The sequence below is a fragment of the Rhinoderma darwinii genome, unplaced genomic scaffold (genome assembly GCF_050947455.1).
Source record: "Rhinoderma darwinii isolate aRhiDar2 unplaced genomic scaffold, aRhiDar2.hap1 Scaffold_578, whole genome shotgun sequence".
Taxonomy (NCBI): domain Eukaryota; kingdom Metazoa; phylum Chordata; class Amphibia; order Anura; family Rhinodermatidae; genus Rhinoderma; species Rhinoderma darwinii.
The window spans coordinates 23,147-30,357 of NW_027464131.1; the positions used below are offsets into that span (position 1 = coordinate 23,147).

Genomic DNA, 7,211 nt, shown 5'->3' on the forward strand with positions numbered 1-7,211 from the left:
AGACACGGCGACCAGGATCCTATAAATCACCACAGCCTGCCACGATGACCAGGATCCTATAAATCACCACAGCCTGCCATGATGACCAGGATCCTATAAATCACCACAGCCTGCCATGATGACCAGGATCCTATAAATCACCACAGCCTACCATAAAGACCAGGATCCTATAAATCACCACAGCCTGCCATGATGACCAGGATCCTATAAATCACCACAGCCTACCACGATGACCAGGATCCTATAAATCACCACAGCCTGCCATGATGACCAGGATCCTATAAATCATCACAGCCTACCATAAAGACCAGGATCCTATAAATCACCACAGCCTGCCATGATGACCAGGATCATACAAATCACCACAGCCTGCCATGATGACCAGGATCATACAAATCACCACAGCCTGCCATGATGACCAGGATCCTATAAATCACCACAGCCTGCCATAAAGACCAGGATCCTATAAATCACCACAGCCTACCATGATGACCAGGATCCTATAAATCATCACTGCCTGCCATAAAGACCAGGATCCTATAAATCATCACTGCCTGCCATAAAGACCAGGATCCTATAAAACACCACAGCCTGCCATGATGACCAGGATCATACAAATCACCACAGCCTGCCATGATGACCAGGATCCTATAAATCACCACAGCCTGCCACGATGACCAGGATCCTATAAATCACCACAGCCTGCCATGATGACCAGGATCCTATAAATCACCACAGCCTGCCATGATGACCAGGATCCTATAAATCACCACAGCCTACCATAAAGACCAGGATCCTATAAATCACCACAGCCTGCCATGATGACCAGGATCCTATAAATCACCACAGCCTACCACGATGACCAGGATCCTATAAATCACCACAGCCTGCCATGATGACCAGGATCCTATAAATCATCACTGCCTGCCATAAAGACCAGGATCCTATAAATCACCACAGCCTGCCATGATGACCAGGATCCTATAAATCACCACAGCCTGCCATGATGACCAGGATCATACAAATCACCACAGCCTGCCATGATGACCAGGATCATACAAATCACCACAGCCTGCCATGATGACCAGGATCCTATAAATCACCACAGCCTGCCATGATGACCAGGATCCTATAAATCACCACAGCCTACCATGATGACCAGGATCCTATAAATCACCACAGCCTGCCATAAAGACCAGGATCCTATAAATCACCACAGCCTGCCATGATGACCAGGATCCTATAAATCACCACAGCCTACCACGATGACCAGGATCCTATAAATCACCACAGCCTGCCATGATGACCAGGATCCTATAAATCATCACTGCCTGCCATAAAGACCAGGATCCTATAAATCACCACAGCCTGCCATGATGACCAGGATCCTATAAATCACCACAGCCTGCCATGATGACCAGGATCATACAAATCACCACAGCCTGCCATGATGACCAGGATCATACAAATCACCACAGCCTGCCATGATGACCAGGATCCTATAAATCACCACAGCCTGCCACGATGACCAGGATCCTATAAATCATCACAGCCTACCATAAAGACCAGGATCCTATAAAACACCACAGCCTGCCATGATGACCAGGATCCTATAAATCACCACAGCCTGCCACGATGACCAGGATCCTATAAATCATCACAGCCTACCATAAAGACCAGGATCCTATAAATCACCACAGCCTGCCACGATGACCAGGATCCTATAAATCATCACAGCCTACCATAAAGACCAGGATCCTATAAATCACCACAGCCTGCCATGATGACCAGGATCATACAAATCACCACAGCCTGCCATGATGACCAGGATCCTATAAATCACCACAGCCTGCCATGATGACCAGGATCCTATAAATCACCACAGCCTGCCATGATGACCAGGATCCTATAAATCACCACAGCCTGCCATGATGACCAGGATCATACAAATCACCACAGCCTGCCATGATGACCAGGATCCTATAAATCACCACAGCCTACCATGATGACCAGGATCCTATAAATCACCACAGCCTGCCATGATGACCAGGATCCTATAAATCACCACAGCCTACCATGATGACCAGGATCCTATAAATCATCACTGCCTGCCATGATGACCAGGATCCTATAAATCACCACAGCCTGCCATAAAGACCAGGATCCTATAAATCACCACAGCCTGCCATAAAGACCAGGATCCTATAAATCATCACTGCCTGCCATAAAGACCAGGATCCTATAAATCACCACAGCCTGCCATGATGACCAGGATCCTATAAATCACCACAGCCTGCCATGATGACCAGGATCCTATAAATCATCACAGCCTGCCATGATGACCAGGATCCTATAAATCACCACAGCCTGCCATGACGACCAGGATCCTATAAATCACCACAGCCTGCCATGATGACCAGGATCCTATAAATCACCACAGCCTGCCATGACGACCAGGATCCTATAAATCACCACAGCCTGCCACGATGACCAGGATCCTATAAATCACCACAGCCTGCCATAAAGACCAGGATCCTATAAATCACCACAGCCTGCCATGATGACCAGGATCCTATAAATCACCACAGCCTGCCATGATGTCCAGGATCCTATAAATCATAGTAACCCTTTATGGAGGCCATCATTATTAGGAAGGCTGCTGGACGTGGGCGTATAAATGTATCTGCTCACATGTGTCACAGCCTCTCCCTGATTCATATTCTGGAGGCAGAGACATCCGGACACAGAAAGTGACGGCAAACCCCTACAGTCACTCAATCACATTTCCAAACCTGTAGACTAGACCTGGATCTGCAGACAGAGGGTCCTGACTCACAATCTCATCTCCCCAATCTCTGGAATATACCTGGATCTGACTCACAATCTCATCTCCCCAATCTCTGGGATAGACCTGGATCTGACTCACAATCTCATCTCCCCAATCTCTGGAATATACCTGGATCTGACTCACAATCTCATCTCCCCAATCTCTGGGATAGACCTGGATCTGACTCACAATCTCATCTCCCCAATCTCTGGAATAGACCTGGATCTGACTCACAATCTCATCTCCCCAATCTCTGGTGTAGACCTGGATCTGACTCACAATCTCATCTCCCCAATCTCTGGAAGAGACCTGGATCTGACTCACAATCTCATCTCCCCAATCTCTGGGATAGACCTGGATCTGACTCACAATCTCATCTCCCCAATCTCTGGAATATACCTGGATCTGACTCACAATCTCATCTCCCCAATCTCTGGTATACACCTGGATCTGACTCCCAATCTCATCTCCCCAATCTCTGGGATAGACCTGGATCTGACTCACAATCTCATCTCCCCAATCTCTGGGATAGACCTGGATCTGACTCTCAATCTCATCTCCCCAATCTCTGGGATAGACCTGGATCTGACTCACAATCTGATCTCCCCAATCACTGGAATAGACCTGGATCTGACTCTCAATCTCATCTCCCCAATCTCTGGGATAGACCTGGATCTGACTCACAATCTCATCTCCCCAATCTCTGGGATAGACCTGGATCTGACTCACAATCTGATCTCCCCAATCACTGGAATAGACCTGGATCTGACTCACAATCTCATCTCCCCAATCTCTGGGATAGACCTGGATCTGACTCACAATCTCATCTCCCCAATCTCTGGGATAGACCTGGATCTGACTCACAATCTCATCTTCCCAATCTCTGGGATAGACCTGGATCTGACTCACAATCTCATCTCCCCAATCTCTGGGATAGACCTGGATCTGACTCACAATCTGATCTCCCCAATCTCTGGAATAGACCTGGATCTGACTCACAATCTCATCTTCCCAATCTCTGGGATAGACCTGGATCTGACTCACAATCTCATCTCCCCAATCTCTGGGATAGACCTGGATCTGACTCACAATCTCATCTCCCCAATCTCTGGAATAGACCTGGATCTGACTCACAATCTCATCTCCCCAATCTCTGGGATAGACCTGGATCTGACTCACAATCTCATCTCCCCAATCTCTGGAATAGACCTGGATCTGACTCACAATCTCATCTTCTCAATTTTCAGAACAGCTTTTTATTTTTGGGCAAAATAATGTTATGACACAAAGAGTCCACCCAATCTGTAGGATATAAGGAATATTCCAGGTGACGAGGTTGATCCTCCCGGCAGTCTTCCCTCATGATGGGATTCCTGATCCTGCTCCTCTGAGCTCCAGGTGAGAGTTGTAGTGATTAATGACAGATGGTGCGTGTATTAAAGGGAAGGTGTCATGAATTTTTTTTGGCTATAGATGTAAAGATGTGGCCACAATCCAACCAACGTTTGTCAGGAAGAAGCCACAAATGAATCGATTGTTTTTGCCTCAATAGATTCAAAGATAATCCTTAAAATCCAAAAATTGGTCAGACCTGTAAGGATTATTGTTGGATCTATGGCCGGTTTCAGTGAGAATACTCGTGTCACGGGTCACTTACCACCTACATTGTCTACAAGGACTGGGGAGCAGAGCGCGGCCCCCGAATCGCCATTCTGTGCTGGAAAATATTTCCCCTTTTGACTTGTGATTTGTTTGGGGATTTGTGTTTTTGTGGATTGTGTAGTAGAGCTCAGTGCTGTGACATAATAGATAATATTCCAGAGCTCGCTGCGTGGCACTAACTCACGATTTTATCTTGCAGCTCATCCTCTCCCGGGGTGACCCGCCGTCCTCCCTCTCGCCTGCCATGAACTTCTCCTCAGCTGTCCCTCTGGTTACTGTGTCTAACGTTCCCTACCTAGTGGCAGAAGTGCTGATGGCGGTGGTCTCCGTGGTGGGCAACACTCTAATCTGCCTGGCAATTATAAGTGATCGCAGGCTCCGCACCGTCACTAACAACTTCCTGCTGTCTCTGGCCACGGCGGACATTCTTGTGGGAGCCGTGGCCATCCCCTGCGCGATCCTGCTGGACCTGGGCATTGCACGCTGCGGTCTATACTCCTGCTTGCTCATGCTCTGCAACCTCATGACGTTTTCGTTGGCGTCCATCTTTGGACTTTTAGCAGTCGCGGTGGAGCGCTACATCTCCATTTTGTGCCCTTTCCATTACCGCGCTCTGGTTACCCCACGAGCTTCCATCATAGTAATAATCGGCACCTGGATGCTGGCGGCACTCACTGGACTGATGCCACTCATGGGTTGGCGTAGACTGTTCGCTCCTGGCAGCGCGTGTCTCTTCAGCAGCCTCATCTCGGAGTCTTATATGGTCTACCTGATATTCTTCGGCTGCGTGATCCCACCGCTGGTCGCCATGCTTGTGCTCTACGCTCGCATCTTCCTAGAGATTCGGAGACAGATCCGGCAGATTGCAGAATGGGCAGTGGACGTCAGCCGGAGGAGGCGGCGGCGCCGCATTGTTGTCAGGGAGTTTCGTATGGCCACTTCGCTGTTCCTTGTCGTCTTCTGCTTCGTTGTTTGTTGGTTCCCCATTCATATCCTTAACGTTGTGCGACTCTTCTGCCCTCAGTGCACCGTGCCCACCGACCTCGTGCTCTCCGCTGTCATTCTCTCTCATGCTAATTCTGCTATTAATCCCATTATTTATGTTTTTCGAATGAGGACATTCCGACGGGCAATAGAGGCCACCTTGTCCTGCCCTTGTGGCACCGGAGCTGTGGGAAGTGTCACTGCATCCAGTCTGGCAAGAGCTACCCAAGAGCAGCGGGGGGAAGGTCACTTTCGGGGTGTTCCTCTGCCTGGCACCTAAATTTCTCACCCTGCAGTCGACAGAGAGGACCCAACGATGGCCGCAGGGAAGAAGAACCTATAAACCTCCATATCCTCACACCGGATCCCAGAGCAACAGAAGCGTCCTGGAAGTCCCTTGTGGAAAGTCAAGCTAAAGTTTCTTGCCACTGTGTATTTAACGAGTCAAGATAAAGGTGACTACATCTGTATACAACCATTGAATATATGATTTCATGTAACTTGCATTGCTGCTCTATTTACTATCCTTAGGAATGTGAGGTTCTTGGCGCCCATTCTGGTCACATGGTGTGTGCCCACCTGCAGGACACGGCGGCCTCATACAGACGGGACCCCCCACTAAACACTCCGGCCCTGTATTAAGGTGTTGATGCCAACTTAAGTGGTGGAAAAAAGTAGCAAATTTAGGCGCACTGCTTAATTCCGTAAAAAAAAAATATTTTAATTTTTTTAATTTTTATATAGTCCCTGGCACTTTTAAAAAGAAGGGGCGTGGCATAAAAGGGGCGTGGCATAAAGGGGCGTGGCATGAAGGGGCGACACCCCGGGGCCCGATAGATTTATTAACAGTTATGCCCAAAAAAATACAAGTGAAATTTGTAGATTTCAAAAAGTCGAAATGCAACTAATTTATTAATAGGCGCGCTCCTCCCATCTTCCCGCTACGAGCGTCTCTCGCCATATTCACACGAGCGTGTTCCATGTATGTGCACTGTCTGTTTTTTTCACGGACCTAAGAAATTCAGCAGCGCTATTCAGACATACGTTGTTTTTCACGCCACGCGGTTCCGTTGCGTGAAACTCACTGCATGTCGTATTCTGCTGCGTTTTTGCGGCTCACGCGCACATTGAAGTCATCCGTGATTCACGCACCAGCTGCTAAAGAAATGCGAGAACAAAATAAAAAAATGTGCACCAACACGGACCTCAAAAACTGACCCCACACGGCACTGACCTGCAGGAAAAACGCTTCTTAGGGACGCAAAACAAACGTATTCGTGTAAATCAGGCCTGAAGGTCCTTAGACGTGGGCCGAGGATCGGGAAAACGCTCGTTCGCCGGCTGATCGTATTATTTATGCAGCAGAAAATATTGTTGTCGGCGGCTCGTCTCCCGGCGCGGCTGACATGATGGTGATTGTAGTGACGAGCGCTCGTCCCCGGACATTACTAAATGTGAAAGGAGCAAACGAGCAGCGATCAATGAGTGGTCGCGTTCATCACTGCGTAAAAGGACCCTAAGGCGCTGTTCACACGCAGCAGCAAAATACGTCTGAAAATACCGAGCTCAGGAGAAAACCGCTCCTGATTTTCAGACGTTTATGCAGCAACTCACGTTTTTTGTGGCGTATTTTACGGCCGTTATTGGAGCGGTTTATCAATGGAGTCAATGAAAAACGGCTCCAAAAACGTCCCAACAAGTGACCTGCACGTCTTTTTTGCGGGCGTCTTTTTACGCG

At 48.3% G+C, this 7,211-nt stretch overlaps 1 pseudogene; it reads left to right on the forward strand.

Moving 5' to 3' along the window:
- The first annotated feature begins 4,733 nt into the window (after positions 1-4,733).
- Positions 4,734-5,943, forward strand: LOC142724288 (adenosine receptor A1 pseudogene; annotated as a pseudogene).
- Positions 5,944-7,211: the final 1,268 nt, after the last annotated feature.